Source organism: Anomaloglossus baeobatrachus, chromosome 4 (assembly GCF_048569485.1).
Source record: "Anomaloglossus baeobatrachus isolate aAnoBae1 chromosome 4, aAnoBae1.hap1, whole genome shotgun sequence".
Classification (NCBI taxonomy): domain Eukaryota; kingdom Metazoa; phylum Chordata; class Amphibia; order Anura; family Aromobatidae; genus Anomaloglossus; species Anomaloglossus baeobatrachus.
In genome coordinates, this window is record NC_134356.1 from 166197112 (window position 1) to 166219582 (window position 22471).

General features: G+C 51.2%; 1 long non-coding RNA gene across 1 annotated transcript in view; it reads right to left on the reverse strand.

Moving 5' to 3' along the window:
- Positions 1-12959, reverse strand: part of LOC142301329 (uncharacterized) — a 38808-nt gene extending 25849 nt beyond the window's left edge. Inside the window, exon 1 of the long non-coding RNA XR_012752770.1 lies at positions 12871-12959. This is a non-coding gene — a long non-coding RNA (uncharacterized LOC142301329). The remainder of the gene's footprint in view (positions 1-12870) is intronic.
- Positions 12960-22471: the final 9512 nt, after the last annotated feature.

Here is a 22471-nt window from a genome sequence, read left to right on the forward strand (position 1 = left end):
GTTTTCATATATTTTTGCTCAGCTCCAGTCATCCACTAAAAAGTCCTAGAAGTAATTTTTGGCAAATGTGAAATTAGAGCATGTGAATTTTTTTTTGCCAAGGACAATTAATTACAGATTGACAGCTACACAAGTACATACACTGTCTAATAACACTTAGCCTGCACCAGGAGCGGGCACAGATGGAAGAACAAAATAATTGCCTTTTGCAGTCCAATTTTCTTCCTAATGCACAATTCCACCTGCTTTGGAAATGTAAGTGAGCCTCCTTACCTCATGGTCAACTAAGCAGCTGCACAGGTTGTGCCAATGGTATCTCTGTTCCTGGCATGAACCAGGGACCCCCATCTAAGTTTTGAACACAAATGCTAGGGACTGGCATGTTATAACTTATATAGGACAGGTGATAACTGGAAGGCAGTTAAACTTAAAAAATGTAGCCTTATCCAAGATACAAGAAACAGACTTCTCATGCATTGTTATTAGTACACTAAGAATCTTATGCACATGGATAATAAACATTTTAATAAAAAATTGTTAGCAGATTAATACTGTAAATCAACAATAAAATAAAATGACCAATGAAAAATTAAAAAGGAAAAATGGCAACTGTCTCGATGATTGAGGAGAGCAGGGGACAGTTGCTCCTAGACTGACCCTCAGTCTAGAGGACCGTAGCTATCCCTTATCTCAGACTTACCTCTCAAGGTGAGCATGTCTAAGCTGCCTTCCTGGCCCTGCTCCTGACCAGCCCTGATCTTATTCCCCCAACCCCTGGGGAGGGCCTGGGCAGGAGTGATACAGCCAACAAAAATAGATAAACAGGGGAACCAAAACTAATTCTCAGCACACATATTACACAGAGAGGCAATCAGAGCTTAGGAGGAAAAGAAGAGCAGGGGAAACAACAAGACAACGGGAGAACGCCATAACAATTCCAAGCATAAAGTAATACAATCACCAGCAGGACTGGGACACAACAGACACAGCAATAAACTATAGTCGGCATGGGAAGACAGATACCCCCATCTTAAAAAGGAGGGGAGTAAATGTCATAGGTTTCTAACAACATATGATACTACAGGTAACCAACAGGCTAGCAGAGGTTAACTCTTGCTAGCCTGACCATTAATGAGTACACAGCTGGTCAACCCCCAAGCCTGCATGTGTAAACAGAAACACCAGTGAAACCACAGTGTGGGGTGTTAAAATCTGTTGTGTGAACAGAATGTATAGCACCATGACACAGCGTGATTTGAGCAAAACTCTGTGTGACAGTGTAGCGCCACTTGGGGCAGGTGTTTTAACCTACTCGTTGCCGGGTCGGGGATGCAGATACTCTGTGTTGTCACGGCGTGGCCTGGCCTGCTTCCTTTGCCCCGAAGGGTACAGGAAGGAGGGTTGGAGGGTGGTAGGGAGGCAGGATGGGTGATGGGGGTGGTAGTGATGGTTAGGAAAGTCTATTAGATCATGATGCCACCTGTGGTACGCGGCCAGGGATGGGAGCCGCCGCTGTGGGTGCTGATCTCTGGGGATGGTGGTGAGGGTCGCAGCTGGGATGGTGTCGCTCCCAACAGGCGGAGTGGGATTACCCGGGGAGGATGATGGAGGACGGGGGTGGTGGTAGTCCCCGTTGGTGCCACAGCCCTGGGCGACAGCGATGGTAAAGGAGAGGCAGAGGCAGGGGTTGTGGTTCCTGCTCTTATTCACAAGTAGTTCAGGGGCTGCCCCAGAGTACCGATCTCTTCCACGATGGGCTCCTGCCGATCCAGGATAGTCGGCGGTCACTGCCGATACCCGTGAAAGTCTTTTAGTGAAGTGTCCCTCGGTTGCTATCCGAAGAGAGAGAAACACTAAAGGGTGCTTTACATGCTGCGACATCGCTAGCGATTGCTTGCGATGTCAAGCACGATACCACCCTCCCCGTCGTACGTGCGACATGTGGTGATCGCTGCCGTATCGAACATTGTCGCTACGGCAGCGTCACACGCACATACCTATCACAGCGGTGTCACTAAGCGGCTGACCAATAGAAGTGGAGGGGCGGAGATGAGCGGGACGTAACATCCCGCCCACCTTCTTCCTTCCTCATTGCCGGTGGATGCAGGTAAGGAGATGTTCGTCGCTCCTGCGGTGTCACACATAGCGATGTGTGCTGCCGCAGGAACGACGAACAACATCGCTACTCACCAGGCAATGATATTTGGTGTTTGGACAACCTCTCCAACACCAACGATTTTTACCACTTTTGCGGTGGCTGAAGGTCGCTCGTATCTGTTACACGCTGCGATGTCGCTAACGACGCCGGATGTGCGTCACAAACACCGTGACCCCGACGATAAATCGTTAGTGATATTGCAGCGTGTAAAGCACCCTTAACTCCAGTTGTCAGTGCTAGATGTTATCCCAAGCTGTGTCTGGGAAGGTCTGCTGTAAGTGTGTTGCTTACGCCTACTTCTATGCCATGTGGTGCCTGCCCCCAGTGGTTGTCCTAGTGACTGGGACTGGGAAAGTCTCATGCTTCGCGATGGCTAACTATCCTGTTTGCCCTAGTTAAACCCCCTGTGGGAAGGCACCTTACTGTTGTATGTGTGTGTTTTGTGAAGGCACAGGCAGGTTAACCACCGTGCTGACCCGGGATAGATATTACCCCTGAAAAGTGGTGTAACGGTATGACCGCACTTTGCGTTTCCACCTGTGTATCAGCTGCTTTTTAGGTCCGTTTTGAACTGCACCTTTTCATGCCAAAAGGCATGCGTTTTGATTATCCAGCAAAGTCTATGGAAAATGGAGATTTCCTGTCCGCACTTTGCGTTTCTAAACGCTGCGTTTAATTTGTGTGGCGCAGTAAGTTCAACATCCAACGCAGTTTCTCCCTCAGGCCAGCATCGGGAGTTCTGAACCTGGAGTTCCAGGGAGCATTCCTTAAGTCTGACCTGAGTTAGTGTTCAGTCTGGGGAGAGAAAGCAGAGAGAGCAGACGCAGAGTAGTGCTGTCCTGCGGACTGGGGCCTGGAGCTGGAGTAGCTTGGCCCAGTGAAGCAGGAGGAGCAGAGAGGCACAGAAGAGACTCGGACATCGGAGTCTGTGGTTGCCAGGGTGTAAAATCCTTCCCTGGTAGCCGAATCCGGAGGGCAGGAGAGCTGCAAGCCCCCTGGCCCAGAAGCAATCTGAAGGTACAGCTGCTTCCCAAGGGCCCGGTGTCGACTCCAGCAGAGAAGCACCAGAGAGGGCCTGCGCAGCCTACCACACAGAAAAAGGGACGAACCACCAGTCCAAGCAGCAAGAGGGCCATTGCCTATCCAGAGAGCAGGGTCCTATAACAGTAAGCAAAGAACAGGAGTAGGCCTCATACTCATCTGGCCAAAAAGATACCTCAGTTACTTCCAGGCCGGCCGGAGCCCTCTACCACCTGTAACGGTCTCCCAGGACTAACCGTTTGCAAAGTAAAAGAGGAGACGGTAAAGAGACTGTTGTTTGTGTCCGGTCCTTTCACCGCCTGTCGGCCCTGCACTACACCTTACACCATAGACTCTCACGAGCACCAACAGTGTCCCCGGGGCACCGCTCCACCTGTGGGGAGCAGTACCACCATTGCTGCCATTCCATCACCCCGGAGGCCTCATACAGAAGCGGAGGCTTAATAGCCGCAAACCACAGGTGGCGTCACGACAAATATAAACTTTATTCACCCCAAGTCACCAGCCATATTAATTGACCCCACCAGGGCCAAGGAGCCGGGCCCCGCCACCACTGACGACCCCCGGACTAGTCCGGTCCGGCACCGGGTGTCCCATAGCCCTGGGGTGGGTGAGTCAACTTTGGCGTCACGAACAGGATTTCGTGCCCGGTCCCACCGGGTACTGTGCGCCTGCAGAAACTGTGCTTAAAAGACTGTGTTACTGTTCGAAAACTGCCGCCGCCATTAGCCTCGCTGAGCGCAGGAAGAAGGGGGGCGTGCCCGAAAAAGAGCGCGAAGGGAGCGCGCCATCAGAGCAGAGAGCCGTTAACCTCGCGCGACCCAGAAGGGAATTTGAAAAGAAAGCGGAGCCTGGTAAGGTCCACTAAGGGGGAGGAAGATGTCCGATTCAGAGGGAGAACAGGTGGCTGTGATAGCTCAAGACGCAGCAGCACCGGCCGATGTAATCCCAGTCGCCGTCGCCCCAGCCCCCGCTGTAGCGCCGGTAATGCCGATCACAATGCCGTACGTCCCGGGAGCAGAATGGCTGCCGCAGTACTCCGGGGAGTCACATACCCTGAGCGACTTCAGAGAAAGGCTGCACAGCTTGTTTAGAGTGTATCCTCTGACTGAGAGCCAGAAGGTGGGCATATTAATGGGGCAGCTAGCCGGCGCGGACCAGCGTGAAGTGAAGTCCTGGCCTGATACAGATAAAGGGACAGCAACCCAGATACTGGCCAAGTTAAAGAGTACTTTTGACAGCCGCACCGCAGCAGAAATAAAAATGAGATTCTTCGGGTGCAAACAATGGGCCACAGACAGCATACGGGACTATGCCTTAAACCTGCAAGAGGCCCTGAGAGCAATTAAACAGGTGGACCCAGAGAGTGTACGTGAAGAAGACAAACTCCTAACTGAGCAGTTCATAGAAGGGCTCCTGTCAGATGCCCACAGGACACAGCTGCGTATCATGGTCCTGCAGAACCCTGCTCTGGACTTTGCAAAGTTTAAGGACCAGGCCATCCGGGTACTGAGAGAATCTACACCGAATGACCCAGTACCCCTCCGGCCTCTTGCTATTACGTACCATGGGGTGGTGCCTGCAACACGAGCCGCTGCGGGGGCTGAGGAGCAGTTCCTGGATAAGGATCCCACTGCAGAGCTCAGACAGCAGGTCCAGGAGCTGACCAAGACTGTAGCTGCCCTTGCCAAGACCGTGCAGTCTCTACGAATGACCCCATCGCCTGCGAGAATCGAGTTAGCCTCCAGCCCAGATGACGTCCCATGGATGCGACAGAGGAGGATTCCGCCGACCCGAGGAAAAGACACAGACCGGTATGATTCTGCTGGACAACCGATCTGCCGCCGCTGCAGCCAGGCGGGCCATATTGCAAGACACTGTCCTTTAAATGGGCCGAACCTGGGGCCAGGAGCCAACCCCCAGGTGTAAGGAAGCCCGGCTCAACCCCCAGTCGCAGCAAGTATGTGGGAGGACGCCCGGTCCTTCCTATTGTGCTGGATGGGATCCCTTTGAATGCCCTCCTGGATACGGGGTCCCAGGTAACAACCATCCCTTATAAACTGTACAAAAGATATTGGGCTGATTCAGACATTGACCATGGCCCAGATGATGATTTAACAATTGTGGCCAGTATTGGTCAGCCCTTGCCTCAAATTGGGTATAAGAAAGTAACCATTAAAGTGGGGCGGGTAGAATTGCCATGTCAGGGGATGATAATTGTAGATATTGATCGCAAAGAATCTAACCCACTGCTAACCATTGGTACAAATGTGATGGAAAATTGTATTGCCGAAGTGATAATTTTGTTGCAGCAGGCGTCTGAAACTGCCAGCTCCGGGCAGCAGCGTGCCCTACAGAGGGAAATCCGAGCCCTGATGAGGAGGCAGCAGGTAGAGCTGGCCGGAGGAGAAATTGGCAGTGTGAGGGTAAGTGACCCCCTCCCCATTGCAATACCCCCAAGAAGTGAAATGTTGATATGGTGTTGGGCAGCAATAGGCCTCAAGGGTCAAGATTACCAGGCCTTGGTAGAACCGGTGTATTCAGACAGCAGGCCTGGAGTCCTGATAGCCAGAGGGGTAGCAGACGTCCGCAAGGGAACGTCCGTGTCCTGAATTGTGGGGAGGAGGAAGCCAAATTGCCCCGGTACGCCACCGTAGCAAAACTGTACACTGTCAGTAACAATACCATCAAAGCAGTGGAACCCTTGATCCCGTCCGACCAGGCGGAAGATAATGGCTCCAAGGGACAGCTGGAGGACTGGTGCCAAAAATTACATGTGGGCACCGACTCCACCCCCTCACACCAAAAGCATGATGTTTACCGGGTGGTACAGGAATACGAGCGGGTCTTCAGCAAACACCCCCTAGATTTTGGGCAGGTAAAAGGGGTTAAACATCAAATCCCCACGGGTGACCATCATCCCATTAAAGAGAGATACCGCCCTGTACCCCCAGCACAGTATCAGCGTGCCAAAGAAATGTTACGGGAAATGAAGGAGGCTGGGGTTATCAGAGATAGTTGTAGCCCCTGGGCAGCTCCACTAGTGCTCGTAAAGAAGAAAGATGGTACAATGAGAATGTGCGTAGACTACAGACAAATTAACCGCATTACACATAAAGATGCTTATTCACTACCCAGAATAGAAGAGTCACTAACAGCCTTAAAATCAGCTAACTATTTCTCCACCCTGGATCTCACCAGTGGGTATTGGCAGGTTCCCGTGGCAGAGGCGGACAAGGAGAAGACTGCCTTCACGACACCAATGGGCCTCTGCGAGTTCAATTGTATGCCGTTCGGGCTCTGCAACGCCCCAGGGACATTTCAGAGATTGATGGAGTGCTGCTTGGGCCATCACAACTTTGAAACCGTGCTATTGTACCTGGATGACGTCATAGTCTACTCCAAGACCTACGAAGACCACCTGAGGCACTTAGCAGAAGTGTTTGAGTCCTTGTCGGAGTATGGCCTGAAGATAAAGCCATCCAAATGTCACCTCTTGAAGCCAAAGGTACAGTACTTGGGTCATATGGTCAGCGCAGAAGGTGTGGCACCTGATCCGGAGAAAGTCACAGTAATCAAGGACTGGCCAAGACCCACCACGGTAAAGGAGGTGCGGCAGTTCCTTGGGCTGGTGGGCTACTACCGAAGGTTCATTGATGGTTTCAAAAAGATAGCAGCGCCTCTTCAAGATCTCCTGGTGGGCCAGCCAAAGAAGGCTAAGAAGCAAAGCCCTCCATTTGAATGGAACAGCCAAATAGAAACATCTTTTGTCCAGCTGAAAGGGGCTCTCACGGGAGAAGAAATTCTGGCCTACCCTGACTACAGCCAGCCGTTTGTACTGTATACAGACGCCAGCAACGTGGGACTGGGAGCAGTTCTGTCCCAGGTGCAGGGAGGCAGAGAGAAGGTGATAGCTTACGCCAGTAGGAAGCTTCGTCCCACAGAAAGGAATCCAGAAAACTACAGTTCCTTCAAGCTGGAGTTCCTCGCTATTGTTTGGGCAGTGACTGAACGCTTCAAGCACTATCTGGCGTCGGCCAAGTTCACCATCTTCACGGACAACAATCCGTTGACACATCTGGCAACAGCCAAGCTAGGTGCGTTGGAGCAGCGATGGATGGCCCGACTGTCTAACTTTGACTTTACCATCAAGTACCGGGCTGGCAAGAAGAATAACAATGCTGATGCACTGTCCAGAATGTCTCACTTACCCGAGTCTGGAGAAGACCTGGATGAACTCGAAAAGATAGAGTTACCGGCTATCCATCACCAAGGTGTTTCCTAGTGTGAGCATGCTGTAGGAGAGAAGCACTCGAGCCAGCACGAGGTCTCGGTCAACCCATTACTCCACCATAATTGGGAAGAGACACAGAACGGTGACCCGGCCGTGCGATTGGTCAAAGAGAAGCTAGCACAAGCTGAGACCCATCTCGGTCCAGACGTTCCACAAGAAGCCCAGCAGCTGTGGAAGGAGAGGGGACGGCTGTTCACCTACCAAGGCAAGCTATGCAAGAGATATGTCAACTGGCGAACGAATGAACTCGTCTGGCAGATAGTGGTCCCACAGAGGGATGCTCCAATGGTCCTAGCAGCTTACCATGATAAAGCAGGACACTTCGGGTGGAAGAAGTTGGAGACCCTACTCCGTGATCGGTTTTACTGGATGCACATGAGAAAGACAGTCTAGAAGTGGTGCCGAGACTGTGGTCCGTGTAACCTGAGGCGGAAGGATGATGCCAGCCAGAGGTCTCCCCTACAGCCAATTGTCACGAAGCAGCCCCTAGAGTTGGTGGCCCTGGACCACGTGAAGTTAACACCGAGCCGGTCAGGCTACGTTTACGCCCTCACCATTGTGGACCATTACTCTCGTTTCCTGGTAGTAGTGCCTGTGAAAGACCAGACAGCCAGAACAGCAGCTAGAGCATTTCAGGCATACTTTTGTCGACCTCACGGTTACCCTGAAAGGGCACTGACTGATCAAGGTCCTGCATTCGAGGCAGAAGTGTTTCAAGAGTTCTGTAACATGTACGGCTGTAAGAAAATTAGAACAACACCGTACCACCCCCAAACCAATGGATTCCACCAATGGAACTGTCCTCCCCAACAGAAGATGACACATCAGCACTGGAATAGGAGGATCAACCCCCTGTCAGTGGTGAACCTGTCGCACCCTTGGCGACTCTCAGACCACGTAGGCAATCATCACGCATACTTATCAGGGTTAGGCCTACCCATAGCACTGAGGTAAGCAGACAGTCCAAGTAGTCAGGGACAAACACCAGGGCTACGCAGGTCCCAACGTAGCACTCGGGGACAGCCCCCTCCAAGGTATAGAGAGTAAAAAGAAAGAGTACCTATTAGAATGTAAATAGTTATTTAAAATGTCTGTAATGTTGTGTATAAAATGTTTCTTTTATTTAAATGATTGAGTAAATGGACAATTGGGCCACTGGACTATGGGTGGCCAACACTCTAATTGTACATAGTTAGCACCAGTGTGCTCAACACCCCTGAAGAAAAACCCGTCCGGCGTGCATAGAGTGGGGTCACCAATGCTCTGACGCACGCCCTGAGCATACGTTGGGGGTTTTATCGCAGCGGGTCCCCCATGGAGCCGTGCAATGGACACCCGGGAGGGAGCCACACTGGACTCTTATAGTTGTTTAAGGTTGTAACATGTTATGTCTTGTTTTGTTTTCTTCAGTCCGGGAGAACTGAGTTTAACTAAGGGGGAGTGTGGCGCCCCAGGACCTGGTCGCCACAACAGCATTGCCCCTCCAAGGGTGATGCTGAGCCTGGAGGTAATTGGGAGGTCTATTGGTCAGTAAGTTCAACATCCGACGCAGTTTCTCCCTCAGGCCAGAAGGGAGAGCTCTGAACCTGGAGTTCCAGGGAGCATTCCTTAAGTCTGACCTGAGGGAGGAGTTAGTGTTCAGTCTGGGGAGAGAAAGCAGAGAGAGCAGACGCAGAGTAGTGCTGTCCTGCGGACTGGGGCCTGGAGCTGGAGTAGCTTGGCCCAGTGAAGCAGGAGGAGCAGAGAGGCACAGAAGAGACTCGGACATCGGAGTCTGTGGTTGCCAGGGTGTAAAATCCTTCCCTGGTAGCCGAATCCGGAGGGCAGGAGAGCTGCAAGCCCCCTGGCCCAGAAGCAATCTGAAGGTACAGCTGCATCCCAAGGGCCCGGTGTCGACTCCAGCAGAGAAGCACCAGAGAGGGCCTGCGCAGCCTACCACACAGAAAAAGGGACGAACCACCGGTCCCAGCAGCAAGAGGGCCATTGCCTATCCAGAGAGCAGTTTCCTATAACAGTAAGCAAAGAACAGGAGTAGGCCTCATACTCATCTGGCCAAAAAGATACCTCAGTTACTTCCAGGCCGGCCGGAGCCCTCTACCACCTGTAACAGTCTCCCAGGACTAACCGTTTGCAAAGTAAAAGAGGAGACGGTAAAGAGACTGTTGTTTGTGTCCGGTCCTTTCACCGCCTGTCGGCCCTGCACTACACCTTACACCATAGACTCTCACGAGCACCAACAGTGTCCCTGGGGCACCGCTCCATCTGTGGGGAGCAGTACCACCATTGCTGCCATTCCATCACCCCGGAGGCCTCATACAGCAGCGGCGGCTTAATAGCCGCAAACCACAGGTGGCGTCACGACAAATATAAACTTTATTCACCCCAAGTCACCAGCCATATTAATTAACCCCACCAGGGCCACGGAGCCGGGCCCCGCCACCACTGACGACCCCCGTACTAGTCCGGTCCGGCACCGGGTGTCCCATAGCCCTGGGGTGGGCGAGTCATTTGCATATTTTGTGGCAAAAACCATGCTTTCAAAGAAGTAGCATGTCAATTGTTTTTGCTATTTGGGCTGCGTTTTGCTAACATTGAAGTCAATGAGAAGTAGCTAAAAGCAAGAAACATCAAAATTCCAGCGTTTTACCTTTTTAGCTGCAGAAACAATGCGTTTTGGACTATCAAAACGCAAGCTTTTCTGACATTAAATGAATGGAATAATATGTCAGTTTACACACACACATAGTCCGACAATTAAAAGAATTAAAAATATAATTTTAATGCTTTTTTACCGCTAAATAGTATAAAACTGCTATAATTATGAGAAATATAACTTTATTCTTTATAATTTCAATAATTATGTGTCCCTTTTTTTTCCCCTTTTTTCATTGTGTTTGACTGTTTAAACTTTATTTAGCAGTGTCTTTATGTTCAAAACGCATCTTTCCAAACGCAATGGAAAAACATGTAAAAAGCGCTAAAAACGCGGCTGATACGCGGTAAATACGCATGCGTTTTTAGCGCTATTTTGTGGTCAAAAGCAACTTTGGCAAAATCAATTACTGTCAGAGGGTGAGTTTCGAACTGCGTTTTGGATGACGCAAAGTGCGGTCATACCCTTATACTCTGTGGCGCCTGAAGCCCAGGGGCGCCATAACAGCAACTGCCAAAGTAGTAATAAACTGAGTGTGCATAATAAAAGGAGCAGAGATTAACTTTCTTACTGTAAAAACACTTACCTTGTCAGATGCCTAAATTAATTTAGAGTATATTTATTAAGATCCCTCATCACCCGGTTTTTTCACATAGCAGATTATATTAATTTGGTTAATTAATCCGACTTCAATCAGATCCACATGCTTAAAGGACACTTTGCTCTGCTCTACTGTTGACAGAGCATAAAGCATCACTGCGCAATCGTCAAGTGACATAATTCCTGTAATTTCAGGTGGCAGAGTACAATAGAGGTGGAATCATATTGCTCAATGCTAGTGCAGTGATGTTTTATACTCTGCCATCTGCAAGTGTGCCGCCTCCGTGCCAGCAGCCGGCGCTGCTCGGATCCGGGCATTCAGGGGTGGTGGCTCGAGGGTCTCCGGACCCGGGGGTCTCGCGGACACGCCGAATAAAAGGGGGGGCGTAGATGTACGGGCTAGGCCGTATTAAGTTTGTGACACCACCCATGGTGTGTGGGGAGGTGGGACACCACCGCTGCAGTTGTGGGGCACCCGGGGGAGATGTTGTGGCAGCTAGTTGTTAACTCCTCCGTGGGTTGGGATGGGGGCCTCGGGACCCGGTGTCTCAGTGCAGGGTATAGCGACCGCAGGAAGTGGTTGTGTACTCACTGTTAACAAACCACACAAGTCTCTGGTAAACCAAGGTGATGGTGGCCGGTGCCGCGGCCGGTTGCGTTCGGGTCCCCCACCCGGCTGGTGGTCTCTATCCTTTTCTCTGCACTGTTTTGTGTAAGGTGGACTTCCTAGCGTGAAACTCAGGAGTCCGCTCCCAGCTGGTTGTGGCCTAAGGAGCCGTGCCCGCAGACGCTGGCCCGTGGGATCTATGGGCCCTGGCGGTGACCTCTTATCCCTATTGGTGGGCTGTTGTGTTCTATGAGGGACTTTGGGTGGGACAGGACCGCTAGTCCTGGCCTCAATCGGTGAATTGACCAGTCCGCTTGGTTCCGGTTCTGGCTTCAGGGTCCGAGTACCCCCCTTTGTGCTACGGTTTCCGGGTCGGTTCCCCGTGTCGGTACCGGTGGGCTACAACCCTGTTCTGGTCCACCTTGGTTCTGCCGAGCCGTCTTCCCATCTCCTGCTGACGGAGACCACCGTCTGCTTCCTAGCCAGTGGCACCAGGGCTCCTACCCTGGTACCGTTCAACTTGACCTTTCCTGCTGGAGCTACACTTAGGGTCTTCACGTGCTGGAAATCTTCCGGCAACAGGTATGTCAGGTTAACGTCAATAGGAATCGTGATGCCACTCTCGGTAATTGTGGTCAGGGGGTGACCGCCACTGCAGTTTAACGAGCGTCTGGGGCTGATGGTAAATGCAGTCTGGTGTTATGGCCTCCCGAGAGTGAGGCTGGCCCCAGGGGCTCAGGTGTAAGTGTGTGAAACCACAGGTCATAGAATAACTCAAACACAGTCCGGAAAGTCTTTTAACTTGTTTACTCACTTTTAGTTGGTTGGTGAGATACCCGGGTGATGCTGAGATTATACCAGGTGGAACCAGGAATTCTTGCAGGCCGTTCTGAGGGTAGCTATTAACTCGCCTTCCTTGCACTTCTTTTGTTTCGGATAACCCCTGACTTGCAGTATCGTGGGATTCATCCAGGGAAAGTTGCTACTGCCTCTCCTTCCCTTTCTGGCACGTTTGCCGGCAGCGTGGACCAGGTGAGATGGCTTCTGGCCCTATCTCCTTATGGGTCCCCCTGTTGCTGCTGAGGCTCGAGCTCTGTGTCTTTGGGGAGGGACCTCTAGTCCCCTCCACCTGCAGGTTTAGCAGATCAGTAAATGGATGTCTGCTCTAGGGACCTGTTCCCTGTGCGTGCTTAGTCACCAGCAATCCCCGCACTCGACTGCCTCTCTTCAGATGTCTTTCAGGCTGACTTTCTGGTCACTGTACTCCCCTGCTAACAGCTACCACACCTGCAGGGTCTGGCTAGCGTGGCTGTACATCTGCTTCCTTCAGCAACTTCTGTACACTCCGCTGCAGACTGGCTTGCTCCTCCTCCTTTTTTACTGCCACTGCAACCTAGCTTCCAGTCCCTCCACTGCACCCCTTTCTGAGAATTGAAAGCTAACCTCTTCAGAGGCTTCCCAAGGGTCCCCTCTAAAGGTGTGGGAGACCTGGTTGCTATGCGTCTGTGTGTACACACCTCATTCTGGCCTTTGGAATTTCCTGGAAGCACTGTCCCAGCATGGGTGCAGTACTCTATGGTGCCTGACCAGGTCAGGGGCGCCACATCCCCCTTAGTTCTCATTCGCATGTCCTCGGGCTGCAAAGACAAGAACAAAAAGGTAAATACAACTTTTCCCACACAGGGGACATATTTACATTTACAACATACTGGGTACCATTCTTCACCACCCACCACCCACAAGTCCGTAACCCACCCAAAAACCTCCAGGAGTTAGGTCACTGGTCCCTTTGGTGACCAGGTCTGGGCCAGCTCTATCCCAGACCTTTCCCCCAATCTTCCTCTCCTGAGGAGGGTGATGTAGGGTAGGCCCCATAAACAGGCGTACCAGCTTCCGTGTGTTGAAGAGCAGGCCCCATAAACAGGCATGCTCCCTGGTGGTGCAGAGTCAGGCCCCATAAACAGGTGTGCTCTGAGGTTGGTACCAATGAGGTAACTTTTTACAATGCGAGAGTTTGTGGTTGTAGCCAGTTCATAAACTGTGGTCCATTTTTAAAGTGCACTTAACCAGGTGCAACACATTTTAGCAGGAAAGTTCTCGCAACAGTCCTTGCGAGCACAAGTTCTTAAACGTTAGTAAACTTTCAGAAAACATTTTCAAACACTTTAACGCCTTCACGACTGCGGGCAGTAAAATTACGTCCTATTTTAACGTGACTTAACGACCAGGGACGTAATTTTACTGCCTAAACTTCATTTGATTGCCGTGGCCATAGCAACGGCTTTCAAATTATGTCCCCTGCTGTTTCTTACAGCAGGGGACCTTTGCTTGACCCCAGGGGGGGCGGCATCGCCACCCCCTATCGACGATCGATGTGATTGGCTGTTCAAATCTGAACCGCCAACCACATCGATCGCACTAATTTCCGCAAAAATAATGCCCGAATTAGTGCGATCCTGTGAGATCCAGCTATGAGATGCCGCAGCTGCTGCAGCATATCATAGGTGGACCTCAAACATGCCGCCCCCAGCCCCTGCAGCACTGATTGGAGCGATCGTGCTATGACACGCAATCGCTCCAATCAGTGTGCAGTGGGGCGGTCTGATCTGCCGGTGGCCGCCGTCCCCAGGCCTGTGCTGGCCTGCGAGCCCTCCCCCAACATGTCTGCAGCGTGCAGTGGCTGGTACTTGTGGTACCACGCCACCGCCGCTGCTACTGCCGCCGCCGTAGCTCAGGTCACCACTGCTGCTGCACGTGAGTACTGTGCTCACTTTGCAGCCCGTGCGCGCTCCCGTGGTGCCCCTGCGCGCTGCCGTGATAGCCCCTGCCGTGCCCCCCCCGCGATCTGCCCCCCCCGACATCCCGATCTGCTCCCCCCAACCCCCCCCCGACATCCCGATCTGCTCCCCCCGCGATCTGACTGCCTCCCCCATTATCTCTATTCTGCTTCTGCAGCTCCCTCTCCAGTCTCCCCCTCTGCTCTCCCCCCTCCCCCTCTGCTCTCAACCCCCCCTCTGCTCTCACCCCCCCCTCTCCCCCTCTGCTCTCCCCCGACGTCCTCTTACCTGTCTTCACCGGCCTGATCACATCTGCGTCCATCGCTGGGTCCTTCCTGGGCATTCTGCTGATCTGCCTGCTGCTCCTGTAAAGCTGTCCATCTCTCTGCCATCTGTTCCTCTACAGCTCTTCTGGTCAGTGATCCTCCTGCTAGTCCTCTGGGTACTGTGAGTATAACCTTTTTTTTTTTTCCGTATCCCCTGTCCATTTTTACACCTCATACGTCCGTGCGTCCTGCCAAGCGCTGATCAGGGATGCAGATAACGGATCGGCATCCCTGCTCAATTTTTGGCGTGACTTTTTTTTCCGTATCCCCGACGCTTTTTGTATCGCATCCGTCCGTGCGTCCCGCCAAGCGCTGATCAGGGATGCAGATAACGGATCGGCATCCATGGTCAATTTTTGGCGTGACTTTTTTCCGTATTCACGACGCTTTTTGTATCGCATCCGTCCGTGCGTCCCGCCGAGCGCTGATTAGGGATGCAGATAACGGATCGGCATCCCTGCTCAATTTTTGGCGTGACGTTTTTCCGTATTTGCGACGCTTTTTGTATCGCATCCGTCCGTGCATCCCGCCAAGCGCTGATCAGGGATGCACATAACGTATCTGCATCCATGGTCAATTTTTGGCGTGACTTTTTTTTTTACGTATCCCCGACGCTTTTTTTATCGCATCTGACCGTGCGTCCTGCAGCGGCCGATCAGTGCACTGCGTCTGTGCGCTTCAAAAGTCAAATGGCGTTCCTTCTCTTCTGAGCCCCGCCATGCGCCCAAACAATTACTTTCCACCACATATGAGGTATCTGCGTACTCAGGAGAAAATGCACAATACATTTTATGGTGCATTTTTTCCTGATAGCCTTGTGAAAAAAAAAGCTACCTAGTTGAAGCAACCGTTTTGTGGTAAAAAAAATTTTTTTTCTTTTCACGGCTCAACGCTATAAACTTCTGTGAAGCCCCCAGGTGTTCAAAGTGCTCACCAAACATCTAGAAAAATTATTTGAGGGCTCTAGTTTCCAAAATGGGGTGACTTGTGGGGGAGCTCCATTGTTTAGGCACCTCAGGGGGTCTTCATACCCCACATGGCGTCCGCTAATGAGTGCAGCTAATTTTGCACTCAAAAATTCAAATGGCGCTCCTTGCCTTCCGAGCACTGCCGTGTGTCCAAAGATTTGATTTCCACCACATATGAGGTATCTGCGTATTCAGGAGAAAATGCACAATACATTTTATGGTGCATTTTTTCCTGTTACCCTTGTGAAAAAAAAGCTACCTAGTTGAAGCAACCGTTTTGTTGTAAAAAACAATTTTTTTTCTTTTCACGGCTCAACGCTATAAACTTCTGTGAAGCCCCCAGGTGTTCAAAGTGCTCACCAAACATCTAGAACAATTATTTGAGGGCTCTAGTTTCCAAAATGGGGTCACTTGTGGGGGAGCTCCATTGTTTAGGCACCTCAGGGGGTCTTCAAACCCGACATGGCGTCCGCTAACAGGTGCAGCTAATTTTGCACTCAAAAATTCAAATGGCGCTCCTTGCCTTCCGAGCACTGCTGTGTGTCCAAACATTTGATTTCCACCACATATGAGGTATCTGCGTACTCAGGAGAAAATGCACAATACATTTTATGGTGCATTTTTTCCTGTTACCCTTGTGAAAAAAAAAGCTACCTAGTTGAAGCAACCATTTTGTGGTAAAAAAAAATTTTTTTTCTTTTCACGGCTCAACGCTATAAACTTCTGTGAAGCCCCCAGGGGTTCACAGTGCTCACCAAACATCTAGAAAAATTATTTGAGGGCTCTAGTTTCCAAAATGGGGTCACTTGTGGGGGAGCTCCATTGGTTAGGCACCTCAGGGGGTCTTCAAACCCGACATGGCGTCCGCTAATGAGTGCAGCTAATTTTGCGTTCAAAAATTCAAATGGCGCTCCTTCCCTTCCGAGCTCTGCCGTGCGCCCAAACAATTGATTTTTACCACATATGGGGTATCAGCGTACTCAGGAGAACATGCACAATAAATTGTATTGTGTACTTTCTCTTTTCTCCCTTGTAAAAATGAAAATTTTTTGGCTAAAGTAACATTTTTGTGTTAAAAAGTAAAATTTTCATTTTTTCCTTCCACATTGCTTTGGTTCCTGTGAAGCACCTAAAGGGTTAATAAACTTATTTGATGTGGTTTTGAGCAGTGTGAGGGGTGTAGTTTTTAGAATGGGGTCACTTTTGGGTATTTTCTGTCACCTAGGCCTCTCAAAGTCACCTCAAATGTAATGTGGTCCCTAAAAAAAATTATTTTGTAAATTTTGTTGGAAAAATGAGAAATTGCTGATGACCTTTGACCCCTTCTAACTTCCTAACAGAAAAAAAAATTGTTTCGAAAATTGCGCTGATGTAAAGTACACAAGTGGGAAATGTTATTTAGTAACTATTTTGTGTGACATATCTCTCAGATTTATGGGCATAAATTTTCAAAGTTTGAAAATTGCGAAATTTTCAAAATTTTCGCCAAATTTCCTAAATTTTCACAAATAAACGCAAAAAATATCGGCCTAAATTTACCACTGACATGAAGTACAATATGTCACAAAAAAACAATCTCAGAATCGCCAGGATCTGTTGAAGCGTTCCAGAGTTATAACCTGTCAAAGTGACACTGGTCAGAATTGCAAAAAATGGCCCGGTCATTAGGGTGTTTTAGTGGCCGGGGGTGAAGGGGTTAAACTTAAATAAATTTACTATAAAGACATTTTAGACTGAACTTTCTCTGTACCGTAATGGGGGCTGACCAAAGTTGCTGTGGGTTGATTTTCGCAGTACTATGCTGTCATCTGTCCGATGTTGCGTCCTCCCACCCAGTGTATGTGTCTCAATGTGAATGATGGGTGTACTGAGTGCTGATACCAGTGCATGGTCTTCTGATTAAGCTATACTCGGCTCTTCTAGATTCTGAACAGGTTCTTCTGGTCCTTTAACTTCTTCTCTGGGTTGAGGGAAGGTGATTACTGGAATTACAACGGCTCCATTGTATTGACGCCAACTTGCAGGAAAATCTCCAAGCACGGTATGGATCATCTTTTCTCTTGGTTCTTCGACTGGCGAAGGGTTGGGGACTTCTTCAGGGATTCTTAGCTGTTCAGGCATCTCTTAAGGTGGTCTCTGGAAACCACAGCTGTTGTCTTTCCTCCATCTTTGCTGATGAGGCATGTCTTCTCACGGCTAGGTGTTAATGGTAACATGTTGTAGGGTTCTGCTTCCCAGTGATTGTCGAGTTTGTGATTTCTTCTCTTTCTCTTGAGAACCACTTCTCCAGGCATCAAAGGATCAACAGATGCATTTTGATTGTAGGCTTTATCTTGCCTCTCCCGCTGCTGGGTCAAGCTTCGCTCCACAGACTCTTGTACTCTCTTGTACTGGGCCTGGCGGGTGGAATCCCAATCAGCACCTTGTAGAGGGTCTTCAGGGGTCTCGATTCCCATTTCCAGATCCACTGGCAGTCTTCCAGGTCTGGCCTTCATCAGGTATGCCGGTGTGCAGTTCGTGGAACTCATGGGGACGTTGTTATACATACCCACCAGGTCAGGCAGTTTCTCTGGCCACAGGTATCTTTCTTCCAGTGGTAGAGTTTTCAGGAGGTCAAGAACAATGTGATTCATCTTCTCGCACATGCCATTGGTCTGAGGATGGTAAGGTGTGGTACGGATCTTCTTGCAGCCATAAAGGTTACAAAACTCCTTGAACTCCTCAGCTTCAAAGGCCGAGCCTTGGTCAGTGAGCACTTGGTCTGGGTAGCCATGTGTGCTACAGAAATGGGCTTGGAAAGCTCTGGCTGCAGTCTGGCCTGTCTCTGTCTTAGTCCTCGTACTAGGAACCTGGAGTAATGGTCAACCATGGTGAGAGCATAGTTGTAGCCAGCTGGGCGCCAACTTTACATGGTCCAGGGCCACTATTTCCAGGGGTCGTTTGGTTTGGATCGGCTGGAGCGGTGCTCTCTGGCTGCGATGGTCTTTTCTTCTGAGATTGCAGGGCCCGCAGTCTCAACACCACTTCTCCAGGGCACACCTCATGCCCACCCAGTAGAATCTTTCTTTAAGGAGTGCCTCGAGTTTCTTCCAACCAAAGTGACCTGCACCATTGTGATAGGCTTCCAGCACCATCCGTGTATCCTTCTGTGGAACAATTACCTGCCATACCTTCTCATGCGTCTTCGGGTCAATGATGCTCCTGTACAGTTTGTCTTGGTAGATGAATAATAGACCCCTCTCTCTCCATAGGTACTGTGCTTCAGGCGGGGCTTTGGAATCAAGGCTGGTGCCAGGTTGAGTGATCAGCTTCTTTACCAAGCTAACCGCTGGATCATTCTCCTGAGTCTCCTTCCAGTTGTAGTGAGGTAGCGGATTCAGGGTCACTTCTCGGTGGTTGGTGTGTGACTGCTGACACTGGTTGGCTCCATGGCGGTGGAACGCTGGCAGCTCAATCTCTTCAAGGTCATGTACATCTTCACCTTCGTCTGCTAGGTGAGGCATCCTTGACAGAGCATCTGCGTTGCCATTCTTGCGATCAGCTCGATACTTGACAGTAAAATCATAAATTGCTAGTCGGGCTACCCAACGTTGCGCCATGGCACCCAATTTAGCAGTATCCAAGTGGGTTAGGGGGTTGTTGTCCGTGAAGACGGTGAATTTGGTGGCTGCCAGGTAGTGCTTGAATCGCTCTTTGATAGCCCAGACTATGGCCAGGAACTCTAGCTTGAATGAACTATAGTTTTCTGGGTTTCTTTCAGTAGGCCTGAGCTTCCTGCTGGCGTAAGCGATCACACATTCCTTGTCTTTCTGTACCTGTGAAAGCACCGCTCCCAGCCCCACATTACTGGCATCTGTGTACAGTATAAAGGGTAGACTGTAATCAGGGTAGGCTAGAATTTTTTCACTTTCATTTGTCTTAAGGAGTGTTCTTCTGCTTCTCCCCAGTGAAATGGTGGGCCGGAGGTCTTTCCCTTCTTTGCTTGGCCTACCAGGAGCTCTTGCAAAGGCGCCACCATCTTCGTATAGCCCTTGATGAACCTTCTGTAGTAGCCTACCAAGCCAAGGAACTGACGTACCTCCCAGATGGTAGTGGGTGTGGGCCATTCCTGAATGACTGTGACCTTCTCTGGGTCTGGTGCTACTCCTTCTGCACTGACCATATGACATAAATATTGGACCTTCGGCTTTAGTAAATGGCACTTAGATGGCTTCAGTTTCATCCCATATCGAGAGTGCTTCAAAGACTTCAGCCAGGTGTTTCAAGTGGTCCTCATAGGTCTTAGGGGCACTTTGCACGCTGCGACATCGCAGGCCGATGCTGCGATGCCAAGCGCGATAGTCCCTGCCCCCGTCGCAGCGGCGATATCCTTGTGATAACTGCCGTAGCGAACATTATCTCTACGGCAGCTTCACATGGACTCACCTGTCCTGCGACCGTCGCTCTGGCCGGCGACCTGCCTCCTTATTAAGGGGGCGGGTCGTACGGCGTCACTGCGACGTCACACGGCAGGCGGCCAATAGGAGCGGAGGGGCGGAGATGAGCAGGATGTAAACATCCCGCCCACCTCCTTCCTTCCGCATATCCTATGGAAGCCGGGTGACGCCGGTAGGAGAGGTTCCTCGCTCCTGCGACTTCACACATAGCGATGTGTGCTGCCGCAGGAGCGAGGAACACCATCGGACCGTCGCGTCAGCGTAATCATGGATTATGCCGACGCTGCACCGATGATACGATTACGACGCATTTGCGCTCGTTAATCGTATCATCGAGCCTTTACACACTACGATGTCGCATGCGATGCCGGAAGTACGTCATTTTCAATTTGACCCCACCGACATCGCACCTGCGATGTCGTAGTGTGCAAAGCCCGCCTTCGAGTACACGATTACGTCATCTGTCGCGGGCGAGGAGGACGCCGCCGCTGCTGCGCTCTCGCTAATACTCGGGTCCGGCGCTGCTGCTCGTTGGCTCGAGCGGTGGGCCGGATCCGGGGACTCGAGCGGCGCTCCTCGCCCGTGAGTGAAAGGGGTGGTTGGTTTGGGGGATTTAGTCCGTGACACCACCCACGGGTCGTGGTGAAGATGGGCACCACCGCTGCTGGTGACGGGGATCCCGGGAGCGATGGTAGGGAGCAGCTGGGATGTTGTTTTCCCCATCCGTGGGTAGGGATCGGTGGTCCCGGGGCCCGATGATGAGACGGGGAGGCAGGGTTGGTGAGGTGCAGGGTTGCAGGGACAGCGCGGCGCGGTGCCGGATGGCACGGGTGTACTCACTCAGCAAGAGATGCACAAAGTCCTCGGTAAACCAAACGACTGGATGGACGGGTCCCACAGCCAGCTACAGTGTCTCTCCCTGGACAGGTGATGGCGGCTGTCTTTCCCTGCACCTTGATGTACTTTGTTGACTACTATGGATCCCCAACGGTAGTCCGCTCCCTGGCGTATGGGTACCGGAGGAGCCCCCTTTTGCCCGCAGGCGCTGGCCCTTGGGTCTATAGCCTTAGGCGGTAGCTGTATACCCTCACGGTGTGGGCGGTTGCCTTCAATCGGGTCTTTGGCTGTTAGGAAACCCCTGGGGTTCCCGTCACACTCGGATTTGACTATTGTCGGCGGCTCCAAGCCTGGTCGGGGTCCGATGGCCCTGCCTGTGTGTGCTGGCTTCACTTCGCTCCCCGGTCGGTACCGGCGGGCCAACGCCCGACCCCGGTCCTACGGTTCCGCGTTGCTTCACCACTCCTGCAGACGGCCACCACCGTCTGCCAACCTTGCTGTCAGTGCCTGGGCCACAAACCCAGACACCCAAGTGTTTACTCCTCACACTTCAACCTCCAAACTCTATCTCACTTTTCCCGCCTCCAGGCCTGTTAACTCCTCGGTGGGTGGAGCCAACCGCTTGGCTCTGCCCCACCTGGTGTGGACATCAGACACTGGAGGGAGGCAACAAGGGTTTTGTGTTTGGCTGGTGTCCCTGTATAATGGGGGTGGGGTGTTTGTGTGTTATCTGTGACGACCTGGCTAGGCCAGGGCGCCACACATCCAGGTAGAGCAGGATGGTTTCAAAGTTGAGGTGCCCCAGGCAGCACTCCATCAACCTCTGGAAGGTCCCGGGGGCGTTGCAAAGTCCAAATGGCATGCTGTTGAACTCACAAAGGCCCATGGGGGTGGTGAAGGCCGTCTTCTCCCGATCTGCCTCTGCTAGAGATACTTGCCAGTAGCCACTAGTGAGATCTAGGGTAGAAAAGTAGTTAGAAGCTGTTAAAGCAACGAGGGATTCCTCTATCCGTGGCAAAGGGTAGGCATCCTTGTGTGTTATCTGATTTATCCGTCTGTAGTCTACACACATCCTCATTGTGCCATCCTTCTTTTTCACCATGAGCAGGGGAACTGCCCAAGGGCTGCAACTGTGCCTGATGACTCCTGCCTCTTTCATGTCCTTCAGCATGTCCTTTGTGCGCTGGTAATGGGCTGGTGGTATAGGCCTATGTCTTTCCTTAATGGGAGGATGACTGCCTGTGGGTATGTGATGTTTCACCCCTCTGATTCTACCAAAGTCTAGTGGGTTCTTACTAAAAACCTGCTCGTATTCCTGCACGACCCGGTGAACACCGTGTTTCTGGTATGTGGATGTAGAGTCAGTCCCCACATGGAGTTTTTGGCACCAGTCCTCTAACTGCTTTTGGGAGGTCTCGTTCTCTTTTGAGTCAGCTTGTCTCAGGGGACCTACAGGTGTTATAGCGTCATTTGGGCAAGTAAACAGTTTGGCTATGGTAGCATACCTTGGTAGTCTGGCTTCCTCCTCCCCACAGTTCAGCACTCGTACAGGTACTTGTCCCTTGTGTATGTCAACTACCCCTCTGGCTGTCAGAATCATGGGCCAGTGTTCTGAATGAGTGGGCTCTACTACAGCCTGGTAATCCCGTCCTCTGAGACCTACCGCTGCTCTACACCACATCATCATTTCACTCCGTGGGGGTATCACAATGGGGTTAGCATCCATCACCCGTACATTACCAATTTAACCACCAATCTGGTTTACCTGTTGCTT